The sequence below is a fragment of the Papio anubis genome, chromosome 7 (assembly GCF_008728515.1).
Source record: "Papio anubis isolate 15944 chromosome 7, Panubis1.0, whole genome shotgun sequence".
NCBI classification, from domain to species: domain Eukaryota; kingdom Metazoa; phylum Chordata; class Mammalia; order Primates; family Cercopithecidae; genus Papio; species Papio anubis.
Genome location: NC_044982.1, coordinates 147,983,553 through 148,002,153, shown reverse-complemented (window position 1 = coordinate 148,002,153; position 18,601 = coordinate 147,983,553). Strand labels below are relative to the sequence as shown.

Below are 18,601 nucleotides of genomic sequence, written 5' to 3'. Positions count from 1 at the left end.
ATGTTAGCCAGGATGGTCTCGATCCCCTGACCTCGTGATCCGCCCACCTTGACCTCCCAAAGTGCTGGGATTACAGGCGTGAGCCACTGCGCCCAGCCTGCCTGCTCTAAATTTCGAAACTCCTGTGTTTATCTTGACCTAATGAAGTGTGCTGTTGTTCAAAATATACTGTGTTCTATTGAACTGATATTGAGTCTGGTCTCCCATTCCAATATTTTTTTCTCTGTAACTTTATTTGGATCTGTTGCAACTTCTTGCTCAGTGTGTGTGTGTGTGTATGTGTGTATCAGGGAGTTACAATGAGGGTATACTTAGAATTGTTGGCTAAAAAGGTTGTGTATAAAAATAAAATGTATCTGTGAGCATCATGTTTTCTAAGAGATAAAACCTTTTATTATGTTACTTGTTTCAGAATACGCTTTCTGAGAAAATAGAAAAGAAGTATCTCATTTTGCAGAGAAAGACCTGGAGTCGCAGAGATGTGAGGTGGTCAGCTGAGAGCCATGCCATGAATCCACACAGCCCCTGAGTTAGTGGTGAATATTTCTAATCATTCATATAATGCTGTGAAAATTCAGGCATGGTGAAAAAGAAGTTTCACTGTTTTTCCAATTTATGAAAGTATTTTTAGAGTATTATTAAATCTATTTTATGGTTATTTATTGCAATAAATGTTTATTTTCCTTTGAAATGCACTTAATCATACCTTAATCTCCTTGCTATAATTTTTCCATGGAAAGAAAATAACATTTCAGTTAATGTAATTTCAATATGCTGGGATCTCAGTCTCCTGTTTCAGGTGCCCTGGGATGCAGGAGACCAGGCCAGGGACATGTTCCTTCCTGGTACAGATCACCACAGTTTAGAATTGTCGAATTCTTTGCTGAAAACTCCAAGTAACTTAAATTCTTTCCTCTTAGGTTTTTTTTTTTTTTCCCCTGGGCAAATGCTTTTTAGTCAATCCTAGGATTCTAAGAGGTCATTTTTCAAGTTTCCTTAAGCTGTAACCCTCTCCAAACCCCACTTTTAACTCTAATTCTTCAATCTCTCATCCCTCTTCCCTGATGATTTGGCATGTTTTTCTCTGGGGAGAGGACACACATACAGAAATGAGCAAAGAGCTTTAAATACTAGCTGCCCAAGAGATGCTTAGCCTCCTGTTCCAGCCACTGGAGCTAAGGGGTGGAGGAACGTGATGTCACAGGCAGGGATGCTCACTAGTCTTCAAGCAGTCCCCTAAGGTAAGGCTGGAGGAAGGAGGTGGCAAAGAGGGCTCCTGAGTTCCTTCATTTGATGGCACTGATCATATAGGTACAGGTGGAGCAGTAAGCTCAGAGCCATTCCTTAGACCTAGAGTCTGGCCTTTTCACCTATATAAAATAACACTATGTAATATTATTTCAAGTAGAGGTAGGAAAATAACCCTTAGGAATTAGCACCCTGAACCTGGTGGGCCAGCAGAAATAAAAGTTAATTCCAAACACAGACCTTAACTACCACAATTCTGCCCATGTTTCCCTCCAGGGATCTTTGATCTCAGGCTGAAAGGAGGAAGAAGAGCTTTTCTAGTAGATGCCTGTCACAGAGATCTGACGAGGTCAATGTAAATGAGTCCGCAGAAGCTCGATAGCCTATAGAAGTCCTTGAAAATCCCGAATGGCACGAGAGGTTGAAAAACTAGTTCAGATGCTGATATCTTCAAGAAGTTAAATATAACCTAAAGAAATTATTTGTCACAGAAGAAAATTGGTTTTAAAAATTGTAAAGGGGAGGAGAGTGGAGATTCAAGCCTAGAGAGAAGATTGAAAAAGAAGAAAGTAATCCTGAAGTCAACTGTAAAATGTTTCCTGTGTCTCACCTGGTAAATCCACATGGACTTCCTGAAAGAGGAAGGCTGGACAGTTACTTCTGAGTTGCCTTTCAAATGATAAGGAGGGTCCTTGAGTAAACAGGAAATGAAAGACTCTAGAGAGCAGCTGAGGAAGGATGCAGATGTGAAAAGGAGAGAGGAGCCATCGGCACCCCAGATTTAATTTGATGGAGAATTTTCTCTATTTGATTCTGTGTGTGCCTGTCTTTATTAGACTGCTTGCCTTTCAAGGCCTGGGACTATGCCTCATTCACCTTCATATTCTAATATAATGCAAGCTTAGGAAATTATTGTTTAAATACATACATTGAGACATAAATGGATGGGAGTAAGAATGAAGGCATAAGCGGTGGTGTTTAACAGCAGCCTTGACTGTGAGCTTAAGACTGTTTTTTGTGACCTGTCATCTTCCTTTGCGCAACAACACAGCTCACGATGATGTTCCAGAGCATTTTGCCACCAGAAAATGAGGCTTGCTTTTGGTCTTTTGAAGGAAGACTGTAGTGAACAGTTAAATTGACTTTAAATTTAGCAGCATTGGGCAAGAATAGAAATGTTCTAATCCTGTCTCCTCCTACGGAATGTGAATTGTGGTCAAAGTAATATGTTTTTGCCTTCTGTGATTGAGATCAAATTTCATAGGCCAGACAGGGCGTAGGGAGCCAGGCTGCACAGCCACTCTCCCTGGTAAACAGTGTCACACCTCCCTTGGACAGCCCAGGGTACCATGTGTGCCCTGGCGTTAGAGACACCTCACCAGGGCTTGTCTGCTCTCCCTGCCTTGTTTCTCAGCCCAGTGTTCATGTGGAGTGTGGCTTCCTCTTCTTAGAACTGGGAAAGGCAACGCTGTGCAGGTGTGAGAGGTACATACACATGTGCCCAGAAGATGCTGCCCCAGAAAAACAATACGCAGGGCCCGTATTTGACTCAGAGCTTAAGGTCTTTTCGTTAGAAAATAAGATCACTAGCTCTAAAATTGCCACTGGGAAAGACTGGGTTGGCTTAGCAGGGCAGTGCTAGCTGATGGGCAGCTGTGTTCTATAAAGTAGATGAGGGAAGATGACAGAATGGCATGTCTATGGGCAGAAAGCAGAAGGGAAATCGGCCTCCCTTCATAGGCCACTAAGGACAGGGTTATCTAGTGGCCTGCTGGATTTGACACTATCTGCCTGCCACCTCTGAGCTCAGCATTGTTGCTTTGACATACGTGGGTCATTCTATCCATTAAGCTTCAGCAATTCCATATCACACATGCTTATTGGCACAGAATCTTAAGTCAGGGAGCAAAGAGATTTTACTTTGGAAGGAAATACTATGGATTCTTCAGTCATTCAGAGACCTCTCCTCCTCCCTTATGAGTGCTCCCAATGTAAAGGTATAATGACTGGCTAATTAAATGCTTTGGGAATATAGGAATGAGGATACATATCTAGAAAAGTGGGTTTTAGAAGAAGAAAAGAGAGGATAATAAAAACAAGAAGTTTAAGAAAGTGCAAAAATAAAATTTAACTTATGTATATCAATTGTGATGAACTGGAATTATGCATTCCATGGAACAAGTCTACACAATCAGAGAAGAATTCTTCACTAATTTCCCCTTTATTTATCTATGTCATAACCCATATTAGGGAAGAAACAACCTCTACTTTTTAAAAGTCACAAATATTAAGCCTATAAAAATATCAATATCTTATCAAAGTTTAGCTCAAATGTATACAGGAAAACAAAGGTTCATTCCAGCCCACCTAGCTTGTTTTGATGGTTTATTAAGTAGTATTTAAGCAAATTGAGTCTTACATTATCTGGCCAGAAGTTTTTTTTCTTGCCTCTGTATTATTAAACAACACTTACTGAGAATGTTCATCAGATGTCCAGATTAATCTTGACAGTGAAGAATACATGAACTCTATATGCAGTCTTAAAAAGGAGTTAATATAATATGCTAGTTTTCTCTTTTGTGTCCACTCCTCAAAAGTTTTGATTGTTATTAGGTTAGGCTCATCCTTTATTAGTTGCCTTTTGTTAAGATTTCTTAGTTTGCAAAAATTATTGGATTCGTATTGATTTAACTGAAGGAGCATTTGAAAACTATCTCTCATAGTTCATCATGAGAACTGAATCGTTCCTCCTCTTTTTGAGTTTCTTCTCTTTACTACATATTTTTCCCCAACCAGTTATTTTTGTTGTTGTTATTTGCTTCTTAATAATTCTGTGAGGCTTATTTTTAGAATATTTTATAAATCTGTCTATCTTTAAGAATGGCAAACTATGAAAATTGATGCATTTAATATTTGCTAACACATTTCTATTCCATTGTCAGTGAAAAGACTGTGCTTGCTTGGATCAAGTATTAGCCAAAATTTGGAACTCTCAGAAAGCTATTTATTTATTCCAGAACAAAGCATTTGGTTTGTACTACCATCAAAATATTCTAAGTGGCTAGTTACACTGGTAAAAAAATAACATCTCTTTTGTTCAGGCCTTCAGAATTTTAACATCACACAAAATCAGTAAAGCTCTTAAATGTAAATCTATGAAGATGAGACACACTGATTTCTTGCCTGTTTTTACTGAGGTGAGTGAAAAAAGCTTTGCACCCCAAACAGAATTTTATTTTCTCTGTCAATAAGAACAATATACTTCCATGGATAAGTGTGTCATCTATGGAAGCATTTCAGATGTCTGTGTTGCAGATGCAGAAGGTATCTCTTGGGATTTCCCTGCACTACATCACATACTAGACTATCTATTGTAAGAAAAGATGGTTGGGTCAATTACAGGAGTTGTCCTTGGAAGCAATTCCAAGTGCTCCAGAAACTTACATCTATAGGTCCGACTTAATGTAATCCATAATTGTCCCATGCTATTTTTTTTAAATGTGGCTGATATACATACTCCTAGAAAAAGGTCACATAATTAGAATTATTTAAGTATTTAATTTACAGGGAAATCTGGGGTTCAAAGTAGTCAGGAGATGCTGCCTAAGGCCATTCTACTAAGTATGATAACGGTTTGTAAAATCACCATCAGCTACATCATCATTTGAAAACAGATTTAAGAAATATATATACATGTATATACCGAAAGCACTCCACTAAAGGAAAGCAGACCAAGACTAGTAATATTAATCCCCTGTCATCCAGTTGGCTGGCCTACCTGCTACAGAAGCTGAGGCTCGGCCTGCCAATGGGCTTCAGCCTGTGGGGATCTGTGACTGTACCATGACTCACTGGCCCTGCAAAAGCCAAACTGGCTCCTTCGTCTTTGTCCAGAGTCCTCATTTCAAGGTCTTGGCCTCTCTTGGTTCTTTACCAAGGTAAAAGGCAGCAATAAGCATGAAGAGTCACACAAAAAAACACCAAGCTATAACCATCTATTTAATATCGAAATTAAAGACTCACTAAAAAATTCAGTATTTAAGCAATTTGGGGGAAAATTGGCAGGAGAAGGTACATGACCAAAGAAAGGTGTTTTCAAATAGAAGTTATAGAGTTTATTTTAATATGATCTCAATGATCTTCACATAATTTAACAGGATGTTTTATTCTAATTAGTTTAATTGAGCTCTATTTTTTAGCAGTTTCTTAAAACTGAGAATTAACGAGCAAGAAAATAAAGTCTGCTCAAGTCTTTGGAACTTAGGCAATTCTTTCTTTCAAACTAGACAGAAAAAATTGTTTACAACAATATAAATGAGGATTTGGGGAATCTTTTTGTCTTCCTATGTTCCTTTATAACGGAAGTCTCTAACCCCCAGGCCGTACCGGTCTGTGGCCTGTCAGGAACTAGGCTGCACAGCAGCAGGGAGCAGCAGGGCAGGCATGTCAGTGAACCTTCATCTATATTTACAGCCACCCCACATCACTCACATTACTGCCTGAGCTCTGCCTCTTGTCAGGTCAGCAGCAGCATTAGACTCTCACAGAAGCATGAACCCTATTGTGAACTGTGCATGTGAGGGATCTAGGTTATGGGTTCCTTCTGAAAATCTAATGCCTGATGATCTGTCACCGTGTATCATCACCCCTCAATGGGACCATCTAGTCACAGGAAAACAAGCTCAGGGCTCCCACTGATCCTATATTATGGTGAATTGTATAATTATTTCATTATATGTGACAATGTAATAATAATAGAAATAAAGTATACAGTTAATGTGCTTGAATTATCCTGAAACCATCCCTGGCTGCCCTGGAAAAATTGTCTTCTGCGAAACTGGTCTCTGGTGCCAAAAGTTTGGGGATCACTGCTTTATAAGACCTTTTGCTTACAAGAAGAGCCCAGTAAGTGTCTTTTTTGTGGACATTAAAAAAGTTTTATTTGTAGAAAATACTTTGTGTGAAGCGTAAGGAGAAATCTCTATTCTCTCAAGAGCTTATTGGGGAAATAGACATGTGTAGTAATAAGGAGTTAATATCAGCAGGGGTCAGAGCAGGAGTGGAAAGGAGGGTTCTATATGAGTTTGTCTAGAACCAACTTGCAGAATGATCCACTTTCCAAATGACCATTTCAAAAGTAAATAGAATTTACTTTTTTTCTAACTTTCACAGTTAGTTAGTTTTATTTTACCTTCTTCACTGTCATTTTAGGAATGTTTTATTTCTCTTTCCCAACTCTCTGTTGTAGCTGAATAATGAGGTGGAGAGAGACAGAAGTAAAATTGAAGGGCGTATGAGTGTAAAGTTTTGAATATAAGTAATTGACATTAATAACTTCTTCATTAAGTTGTTCATATTTTTAGAACCTATATTCCCAAGAATTTTCATGTTCAAGAACATGTTCCAAAAATATACTCTTAGTGAATATGTCATGGGTATACTTGTCAAATAAAGATAAATCCTGGGGGCCATGCTCCAAATTAAGTCAATCAGAGTTCTTCTCTGGGAAAGATGCACAGATAGCTTCTGAGCTGAGAGACTGTAAATCTGGGATTGACAAAAGCCATTTCTCCTTTATGTCTAGAGACTAAAGCCAAACAGAAATAGATGGAAATGGATAAGGGATGGTGAGAGAGAGTCCTTAGGGAAATGAATTTGAGATCCTGGTTCTAGTAGTTAGTATTTACTTTGATCCTTTGAGTTGATAAGTTCTGGGAAGGGTCTGAGATTTTTACTTTGCTTGCAAACTAACAAGTGAACTTGCCACAGTTTCATGGATGCTGGTTGAAGACATGAAACTTGGCTCAGAGACAAAGGTTGTTATTACAACAATAGCAGTAGCCAGGGTGCCAGTGCCTCCAGTCCCATTTCCCAAATGGTGATGTAAAGAGGACCAAGAGACACTTGGACTCACAGTGAGTTTCATTACTGAGGAGGAACCCTGAGTTTAGGAAATCCAGATTTTTATAATGGGCAGTAATCCTGCCCATTATAAGCCTTTCTCTACTCAAGTGACTGTTTACTACATGAACAGTCATTGCCTCTACTCACAAAAAATTCAGAAACCTGAGAGAACCACGAAGCATTGTCTCAGATCAGAGCTGTGGCTATATTCTTTTCAGTTTGGCAGGTAGATCTTCCTTAAGCTGGCTGAGCTGTGTTTATGTCACTGCCATCAAGAATCCTAACCAACACATGCTGTGGCATTAGGTCTTCCCTTTGGAGTGCTTCCTCATTATGAAAGCAGAGTGATATAGGTTCATTGTAGAGTTTTTTTGGGGAAAAAGTATATGACAAGCAATCGCTTTTAACTTATGTGGGGGAAAGTACCTGTGTCTAAGTTTCCGATCTCTTCTTGCCTCACAGCACCTGACGACACTCCTCATAATCCTTTTCAGATGGAATGACAAAATACATATTTTAGGTTATATATTGTAAGAGGTAACAGCTTTTGTTCTCAGCTGACCAGTTTTTATAAACAGAAGATTAAGAAATTGCTGATAGTGTTAGCTAGGATCCCCTGCCCTCAACTTCCAACTGACTTGCCTTCCTTCTTATGAGTTTCTACTCATAAGACCTTGCCCTAAGTTTACTGCTAAATAATATCAATAATATATCATCTGTCACGATTTAAGACAAATATCCTGCCAAAGTGTTTATACTAATACGAAATGCTCTAAGAAATTCTATAAGAAATTCACAAAGCTCTTAGGAAGGAATCACAAAAAGTGATTATGGAACTAATGATGGAACTTGAGATATCATGAGAAGTGCCAGGGAGATACTTAAGAATTAGAGAAAGCTGCTAAGCGTTACCTACATCATACCATATCAGGTGGTTGCTTTAAAGCCATCAGAAATGGTTAATCCCTTAGGGAAAAGAGGTCCTACTTCTGTTCCTGGTGACTACACCATGTGCTCTTGAGTCTCTGATCGTATCTATATTTCATGTGTCTAACACAGTAGCTGACACACAAAGTGTTCTCAGTAACCATGTGTTTAATCAATGAATTAAGACTCTGCAAACAAACGTCCTAAAATAATGTGATCACTCACCCACCTTCTCAGGAAACTGCACAAATTCACATGGACAACCACTCACAAATAAAATCATCAGGCTTGAATTATTGTTCATGCAAATGGTCATTTAAAGGAAAAAAAGGCTAAAAAAGAATTTGCTTACAGCGAGACTTTTCTCACTTCCAGTAGGATTTCCTAGCAACAAACAGGGGTCCCTTTCCCTTCATTTGTGTGTGGTTGTGCACGCTGTGTTTGCAGTGATAGGGAGGCGGGGGATTGGAAAGTGTGGCTCATCCTCTCTCTAGAGGCAGCTGCTTTCTCCATTAGCGGCTGGTGGCAGACTTCTTCATATCCCTCTGCAGTGGAAGGGCAAGCTGCTGGAATGTCAAGCCCAGACTTAGTCTGAGAAAATAAACTCCCATCTAAGGACAGATGTGAGGTTACTAGTCCTTAACTGCCCTGGAAACATCATTTCACTCTGTGTTTGCCTTTGTATTGGAAAATGTGGGGAATATATATGTCAACTGTTGTTTGTTGTGGGCATTTTTCTTCCTCTTCTCTACTGAAACCAAGTGTAGCCAGGTCAAAGAGAGAAAGCTACCAGTGAATTCTATAGATAATTCATTAAAAGTGTGATTTTAACTATACTGTGGATAATAACAGTCAGGTTTTTCACTGTGAGAAAAGGAAATTAAAATTAGGAAAGGAGTAAGGCTAGAATAAATCCTATGGTACTGGATTGAACTTGAAGGTCTCAGTATGAATTCTTGATTTTATATATGGAAACAGATATACTTATAGTTATTGATACAACTATATAGTATTTTTTCTAGATATGTTTATTAAGATAGCCTAGCAGCAAAAATCAGCATGCCTAATGCCCATATTTTTGTTTCTATACATCATTTCTCAATAAAAAGAACCAGAGGTCCTTGGAGAAATGTTTGATTCCAGGGTTGTGACATGGAAAGTATATCATGAGCCTGGAACAATGTATTGTGTCAGAAATAAGGACGAACTGAAAGGATAATGGGGAAATGTCAGAAGAACCTAGAAGCCGATTTGCAGGGGCTCTCACTGGCCAAATCTGGGACAATCTGAGCAATAAAATGAGACACACACAGAGAAACAATCTTGAGAGAAAGAAAAAAGAGAGAAAATATTAAAACAAGTGTGGTAAAATGTTAACATGTGAGCAATCTGGTTGAAGGGTGTATGGAAATTTTTGGCATTATTTTTGCAATTTTTTTCAGCATGAAATGATTTCAAAATAAAAAATTAAACACATGTAAAAACAGTGGTGGGAGAGGGAGATAAATGAAACAAGATGGACAAAATATTGATAATTAGGGTATGAAGCATTTGGGAAGTTATTCTATTATATTCTCTACTATTATGTATGATTGAGTCTTGTTCCTAATGAAAAGTAAAAGTAATTTTTTAAAACACTCATGCAATTTTAGTTTAAGAAGATCTCTTATTTCTAGCCTTATGGCATAACCAGCCCTTGTGCATGATTCATGGCAGTCACAACAACCTGTTTTCTCTGCTTCTTAAGTTGTCCTTCCACTGCAGTCTATCCCATCATTACCAACCAGAAAACTAGTACCTTTGTCCTTAAAAAGTATACATAAAACACATACCTTTTAATGTTTGATCCCTTCTCTAGCTCATAAATCTTTTACTCACTTCCCATGCTGACAAGAGAAACTTTGAGCTTTCATTTCTAAGCTATTATTAGGTTCTGACCTATTTTTGCAACCTCATCTTCCAAATTCCTGACATGAATATTATTCTTCATTGAACAGTTTTTTCTTTGTCCTGTCCCAAAGGTTATTTGGGTATTCTCACCTCTTCACCTCTGTGTTAGCTGGTCTGAAAATATGTCTATAACCCTCCTTTAAAATAAAATCTTTACTATCCTTTCTGATGGCTGGTAGGAATGATGGGGTTAGGGGTTGTTTCAAAGGGTTGGGCTATAATCATTCCCCCTCCAGAACTGGCTGTTTCTTTTGCAGAATTTCAGCCTGGGAATGGGCTCTTGAGGCTGCTAGAGTTCCTGGTAGGAAGTAAACTAGACTGGCTGGTGGCTGTATATATTTTCTCATCACTAATGTGTGTGTGTGTGTGTGGTGAGTCTTCAGGAAATTTCACTAACTCGAAACATCTCATATATTCTTCCCCTATTCCCTTAATCTTTACTAAACATTGGTCTGGTTCTCCCAATTCTTTTCAAAGAGTCTTAGACATATTATGTCATTGGTTAGATTGCCATTGTCAGCATGTAAATTTGTGGGGAGGACGCCCTCTCCCTCCTTTATCTAATATCCTATGATGCATTCCTTACATCTTTGGCAATAATCAGAATTATATAGAAGTTTATGTTTGATACCCAAATCATCTATTGTAGTGATTTTCACATGTCTCAGAGCAAGTGTTTACACAAATAGGTGTTTAAATATTTACTAACTGATCTGCAGAAATGAGATTGTTTATTCATAAATGCTCTGATCACATTGCCCTAATGCAAGAGAACTTGGACAACTTGAAAGTAATTAAGTAAAAGGAAAAATATAGAAACCTGGTTAGAAACTCATTTATCTCTTTCCACATTGTTGACAACTTGCAAATGCCTGAACATCATGCTTTTTACAGGATCTCAATACTTACTTTCCAGTCACCTCTATATTTCAGTTACTGTTAAACCATGTCCAAAGTATGTGGATTCTACAGCTGGGTTTTAATAACTTTAAACTCCTCCACCTCCCATTCCATGATACATTTTGTAGGTAAGCTTACCCAACTGCCAACTGGTCAATCTCTTTACATGCTTAGCCTATCACCCATGGTCACCTTTTAAGAGCTTCATGGAAGTCTTCTAAATTCTGATCATCATTTGTTTTGAATTCTTATGGAACACTTATTCTCTCATAAAGACAATGGTCTTGTTCTATTCCAGTCTCTTATGCTACATTATCTTAGAATGCCACAGTGATAATAACGAGTACTCATATATGCTTGCTATGTGCCACAACCTATTCTAAATGCTTTACTTGAATCAATGCATTTAAGTCCATTTTCATTTTCTTAGTCTTTCATCTGACTATCCTCTGAGATAAAACTCCTCAGAAATATTTTGGCCAGTCCTGTGACACTCATTTGCCAGAAAGCACAAGCTAGAATTGGAAATATAAAGAGCCAAGTCTGTGGTTTGGTATGGCAGTCACTGGCGATTAAAAAAAGAAAAAAAAATTAAAGAAATGCTATTTCTATCATAAAAAACAATCTTTTCTAAAGTTCCAAAGAGAAAAACAATTATGACACTCCCAAATACTTTGGTGGTTGGAAAGTAGAAAGTAGAAAATGGCTTTTAAAAAATGGGCAAAATACATCTTGCAGCCATATTACCAGTGGCTTTCAATGGAAAGAATGACAGGCCAACCTGGATACAGGGCTAGCATTTCATCTCAAAACCCTTTTCAATTCTGTGGTCACAAAACAGTTCCAGAAAAAGCATCCTCAGAACCTGGTCTAATGCTAAATAAATACTGCACATTTTATGGTTTCAGATCTAGGGCCCGGGAAACACAAGATTAAGCAATGGCAGAAATCTTGTGGGCTGGAAGCTCTGGATTCATTAACTGCACATGCCAGGCCATAGCTCCCAGTGTCCGCCATTAAAAGACATGATTAATGGTAGGTAGAGTCCTCTTAGAACTGCTCTCCTCTGTAGCCTCTCAAGGCTCTCTTTCCCAATCATCGAGGCCTTTGTCTTTATTTTCTCCCTACAGCTCCTGGCCTGTATCCACTTCCTCCACGTCCTTCATATCCTAAAAAAGGTGGGATTGAGTCCTCTGCTTTCTTAGCAAATATACAAATTCCACACAAGTATGGAAACCTTCATTGATAATTTCTACTAACCGTCCTATGCAAGTGACTTTCAAATCATCATTTCAACCCCAAATTCTCTCACAAGCTCTAGTCCTATTGTCTAAAAGAAATTGGACCTTTGCTCTTGAATTGCATTAAATCACCCTAAGTCATGAAAACAGTGGGTACCATTTCTTCTACCATGAAGCAGGAATTATACTAAGCACTTTGTTTTTCTTCTCATGACTGCTTTTGTTTCATTAATGGATGTTTTCACTACAAGGGCATACTTGACTTTTAAATGTGAGAAAGTTATATGAAAAAAACCGAATGTTCATTTGAAAATTTGCTCTGTTCCACAAACTACTTTGACATTAAAAGATCTTTATACACTGTCACTAATCATAGAAACCTAACATGATTATTAACTCATTTGCCTGTTGTCAGTGCTATGACTTATCTGAGCCCTGGTGACAGTCCAGCTCTTGTTGTCTCTCTGAGACTGGGGTTTCTGCAAGTGGTAAAATGGAAAGAAGAAGTTTCTCTCCAGAAGTCTGGAAGCAAAGGAGGTAGCATGTTGGGAAACTAGACATTTCTAGGGGTAGGAGTTATGGTACTATGGGGAATAGGAGATTTTTCATTGTCTTCTCCAGGAATCATCCATCAGGATGAGGTAGTCCTGGCTGGCAGTGTTTGTTACCTTGAGGGTAGCCAGTGTTAGCAGAACCACTGGCCTCTTCAGGGTTGTGTCTAGTAATCATGATATGAAATTCTGCCCTGTTTTGAAGGAGAGGCGCTTATCTTGGCCAGCTGTCTGCCTTCCTCAGGTGAATATGAAGTCCATGGTCTTTGTTTTAGGTTCTTCTATAGAGGGAGGAAGCTGGCCTCATCGGTCAGAGTCTGCTGTCTCTCACCTAAACAAAAGAACCCAGGAAAGCCCCATCCCTGCTCATTCAGTACACCATGTCCCTTTATTTTCTTTTCCACCCAAAAAGCCACTGTCAGCCCACATGGCTAGATTATCAACACTGTTTCATAGCTAGTCTTCCTAACCTCAACCTCCTCCCCATTCTACATCACTTTATATGCCAAAGTCAGATATCTCTCTTTTCTTCACTCCAGTTCACATCCTAAAATTTTTCAAAGGCTTCTCATTCAGAAAAGCACAAATTCTTAATCTAGCATCATTTTTAATCTTCTCCAAAGCACTCTATTTAAACAATTATTTTCCTACCTTTGTTTTAGCCACAGTGGTGAACTCATTACCTTCAGATATGCAATGTCCTCCCTGCCTCCCCTACTGCCTACTTGAGGTGCTAGTGAGAATGAAAGAATGTGCAGGAAAACACCTAGCATGTTCTGCCATACTGAGCCCTGTGAAATGGGTAATTCACTTGAACTTCACACCTCATGCAATGAGGGTGAGGCTCAGTTATTCAACAAGACTTTAGAGTGGAGCCTGGTAGCATGCACCTGTAGTCCCAGCTGCTCAGGAGGCTGAAGCAGATTGCTTGAGATCAGGAGTTTGAAGCAGCCTGGGTGATATAGCAAGACCCCATCTCAAAAAACAAAAATTTAAAAAATTGCATAAGCCTTCAGGATGGCCATTTTCTTTGCATAACCATCTTGAGTCTCCCCACCTCTGCACTGGGGAGAGATGAGAGCTGATTAAACTGCTCACCAAGCTTCTTCTTTGCCATTTTAGCTGGTCCATTCTATTGTCAAATGTAGATGATCTATAGCATCAAATTCTCAGAGCTGCACCCATCACATGTAAGGGTGCAATTGTATCCTTCAGACTTGAGTTTTCCCACCAGGACTTAGAGATGAGGAAAAGTTTGGTTGCTTTTATTTAGTATTAAGAATTCTCATTTGCACTTGTGCTTTGAAATGACTTGCAGGACCTTCTGGTGCAGACCCAGTGGCTCATGGGCATCCTAATCATGGGCTGTTTCTAGTCTCTGTTCCTGTATCCTTAGGCACATAGATACAGAGCCAGCCCCATCCTAAATCCTGGATGTTCAATACTGGCCTTTTCACTATCTTCGCTAGATGGATTTTGATCCAAATATGCTGCAAGAGCAGTTATTTTCCTTAAATTGCACAGTAGATACAGGGGCCAAATGAGGAGAACAGATCACTATAAATCTTGTTCATTACGTTGAGCTTCTCCCTCCTGTGGTTCATGATGAATTCCAAGGCCCAACTAGTTGATAGAGTTTCAAGAAAAATCATGCACTGGTATTTTTATTCATGGAAAATAGACACCCCAGGCTGGTCTGAAATTACAAAGTCCTTTGTCTGAAGCTATGCTAGATTTGAGTAAAGGGACCACTGGTCCGCCACCCCAGGCCCAATTTGCTTTCACCTCTAGCCCTTGTAGGAATGGCCTTCAGCATCTCTCAAGAGTCTAGTTTAGATAGTAAGAATTGTAAGCAAGGCTGTGGTTTCATAGGACATTAGAACTGGAAGGAATTATAAAATTTACCTTACCATGTATGGCATTGTTCAGCTGTATATTCCAATTGTTATGATTAATATTACACAGGAGGGAAATGGAGGTTCAGGCCGCCAATTCTGAGTACTCAAGGTGTTTTAGGAACTGTAGTCAAACATTTGCATTCATTCTCTCCTTAGAGCCTAATTATCCTATGAGAATGAGAGATGGGGAAACTAAGAGATTAGGTAAAATTACCCAGAGGTTACAGCTCTTGTATGTGATAGCACCCAGATTTGCATCTGTTCTCTTTTCCAGCCACTCCTTGAAAGTGGTGGCACTAGTGGATTGCAGGGCTGGGCCTCTCACACTGGTCTTCTCCTTCCAAGTTCAGGGTTTGCTCCACTGAAGAGGTCAACCATGTCTGTTATTCCAAACTTCAAAATATACCCAAAGAGTGACACATATGTAAATGCATGAGGCACCTTCTACACCTCTTCTGACACCTTTCTGGTCTCTTCATCTAAAAATATTTAGTGGGTTCAACTGCCAAATCCTTGTTACACAGTGACTGGCTATAGGCTGTTTATCACAAATTCATGCCTAATTTACTAAGTGCGTATATATCCCCACGGTTACTCAGGTGCATACTAGGAAAGAGAGCCTCTTGCTTGATGTTGCTATTTTCATATAATGAGCTTTTCCCCTTAGAACAGATCTATTTGGATCAGGCAGCAGAAAGTGAAGGAAGTAAAAGCCCCGCAGGGTGGAAAGCCCTACCAGGCTCTGGGGCAAGACTAAAAGGGAGCCAAGAGTTGTTTTCAGCTTCCTTAGGTTTCTCCTTTATCAGATAACAAGCTACTTCTCACACACTTCAAGTCAGAAGTGCTGCTAATTCCTCTCCAAATCAATACAAAACTATAAATAACTGATAACAGCTTTATGTGTATTTCTCCTAAATATCATGGACTCCATCCAGAGTCAGAGAATTTGTAGTTCAAAATCCTTAGTCCACCATTTACTATTTTCAAGACTCAGTATCTTCATTCTAGAAGTGGGGATAGTATCTCCCTAAAAAGTGGTGAGAATTAAATGAGTAGCAAGTAAAAATTCTAACAGACTTAGAATAGGTGCTGGCACAAAGTAAATATTCAAATGTTACTTCCCTCCAACCCCACTTTTATTCCTGTCTCAGAGATATTTACATAGTACAGACAGTCCCTAACTTATGATGGCTCGACCTGGGATTTTTCAACTTAACCATAGTGCAAAAGTCATACCCATTCACTAGGCTTCTCGACTTATGTGGGGTTACCTCTGGAGAGACTTATACATTGAAAATATCATAATGGTTTTATCAGGACATAACCCCACTGTAAGTCAAGGAGCACCCGTAGTCATAATCTTAAGCAACAGAAGTAAAGCTCTGATGGTTGGTTTCAGTAGTCATTTATGTGGGGAGCCACAATACTCCTGCAATCCTACAGCACAGATGTTTACTTCCTCTATGCACACATAAGACCAGCCAGGCTGTCACTCTTAGCGCTGCACCAGGCTTTCTGTACCTTATTCCTCTTCCTCATGTGTGGGTTGCCCTACACTCACCTGAGAATGAGATAGTGAGAAGAAAGAGAGCCAGGCCAACCTCTCTCCTTAGATCCATGTAGTGGCAAAAGGATCACGTAACACCCCAATGCTCTAGACAACCAAGAGAAGATCATCTTTAGGTTCCCTTCCCAGTATGCTTGCCTCTCTGGATGACCACGTATGACATGTACAGGCCTCTTTTAACCAGGGAAAGATCATGAGCAGAAACAGAAGCAAGCAGTCAGTACTCACAGCACATCACAAAGCACATTTAACATGTTTCTGCTTTTGATTTTTAAGAACTGGGGAGAAAAGAAATTTTACTTCTTTTATTCTGTTCCATTACAATAACTACTTTGCTAACATACTTTTAGAAGTTTCATTTGAAGTCCAGGATACTTCCTGAATGATGAGAATCCAGATATATTGTGCTTGGTTTTCTAAAATTCACCCAGAATAGGATTAGTGGGTCACAAATACCTAGAGGTGATGCTGTGGTAAGTTAAAAAAAAAAAAAAAAAACTTGGGGAGGGAAGCAAGTGCCACCGTCACAGGTGAAGTTTGTTTATGCTTTGAATATCACAAACTTTCAATAAACTTGAGCCCATAATGGGGTTTAAAGTAAATTCAAGTCAACGTGCAGAATCAACCAACAGAAAGAATAGAAGCAGCTTCAATACAGTGCTGAGTTAGCAGGATTTGGAAATTTCTTGTCAGTTACAATTTTTCAACACAAACATCCCATCCCAGCTGTTTATTTACAAGTGTTTTTGAGGTGACACAGATAAAAGGGTCAGCGGGAAAAGGCTGGAGGGGTAAGTAATCTCGAATTCCTTAAATAATTTCTTCTTCCCATAAGAAACAGTTGACTAGGAGAAATAGTGTTTTCTATCACAACTGCAGGTAAAATTGGATCTCATTCATTGCAGGTAGTTCCAATCCAGGACAAAAATCCAACACAGAAACAGTTTCAAAAGGTACATTACTGGGTCTGACATAAGTCTGGCCTTGTGGCCTGACCTCACCAATCTGGCCATACACAACTCTTTTGTTCTTTATAGTAGCTGCCAAAGAAATGTGAGGTTAGCGAGGTTACCTCTTAAAAGAAAAGTGAGTCTCATGCCAATATCTGCCACTATATAGGTATCTGTTAGCTAGATGTTTATTATGAACAAATAAAGAATTCATAAACCTGTTCTGGAAGCTTGCCAACCTTAAAAAAAAAAATAGGGGAAACCTCATCTCTTCCCTCAAAGTAGCTACTTCTCTAACTCTTTCCATGATTCCTATGTCTGAGGTCAGCAAGGAGAGGACCATGCAGCTTCACAAGCCTACAGTTTCCCTTTGACTCCTTGAAAGTGAATGACAGCATCCAGCTAAAAGACAGAGAACTGACTTACCCCGTTACCAGAAGGAAGAATGCAGAAGAGAACAACAGAATACCTGCTCTGGGAAAAGATACACACAGGGAAATGGTGTTTTAGCAGGGACATGCAAGAAAAGAGAAAAAAAGGCAAAGCAAGGAAGTACTTCACATGGCAACTAGCCTACTAAACGTTTCCTTTTATCGGCCGGGTGCAGTGGCTCACACCTGTCATCCCGGCACTTTGGGAGGCCGAGGCAGGCGATCATCTGAGGATGGGAGTTTGAGACCAGCCTGACCAACATGGAGAAACTGTGTCTCTACTAAAAATACAAAAATTAGCCGGGCATGGTGGTGCATGTCTGTAATCCCAGCTACTCGGGAGACTGAGGCAGGAGAATCACTTGAACCCAGGAGGCGGAGGTTGTGGTGAGCTGAGATCGGGCCACTGTACTCCAGCCTGGGCAACAAGAGCGAAACTCCGTCTCAAACAAACAAACAAAAAACAAAAACATTTCCCTTTATCATATTGTTTTCATTTTTTATGTTTTATATCCTGGTTCCATCAGTTGGAGCAGCTTTTAAGTCCAGCCATGTACTAATTCCCTGGGAAACTGTCAAAAATATCAGTGCCCACACGCACTTTCAGAGATTATGAGTTACTTGGTGTGGGTGAGGGTAGGATCTGAGCATCAGTCTCTTTTAGAAACTCTCCAGGTGATGCTTATGTGGAGCCACAGTAGAGAAGCACAGAGCTAGGTGATGGCTCCATTAGCGTGAGGAAATTGCTCTGTTTCATGGGAAAAGACCGGAATGCCTGTCCTTCTGAAGCCTTTCTAGAGTTTCTTTCTGATGCTGTTTTCTCAGCTATTTATAAATATTCCCAAATATGCAACGCCTGCACTCTTGTATGTTTACAGGTTACTTTCCAAGACCCTAGAGAAGAGAGAGGCCCTAGCCAACTTTACAATGATGTCTGCCATCAGTGCTTCCTTTTCCACTTCCCTGTTTGTGCAATATATGTCTATTGGCCTTTCTAACAGGACTGCATTTCTGAGGTGCATTAAAGAAAGGCA

At 39.4% G+C, this 18,601-nt stretch overlaps 1 long non-coding RNA gene across 2 annotated transcripts in view; it reads right to left on the bottom strand.

Moving 5' to 3' along the window:
* Positions 1 to 17,751, bottom strand: part of LOC103885753 — a 117,279-nt gene extending 99,528 nt beyond the window's left edge. For both annotated transcript variants that reach the window (XR_004185200.1, XR_649033.4), the window contains exons 1-2: positions 11,068 to 17,751; positions 7,579 to 7,638 (exon numbers count right to left, since the gene is read on the bottom strand). This is a non-coding gene — a long non-coding RNA (uncharacterized LOC103885753). The remainder of the gene's footprint in view (positions 1 to 7,578; positions 7,639 to 11,067) is intronic.
* Between the last annotated feature and the right edge of the window lie 850 nt (positions 17,752 to 18,601).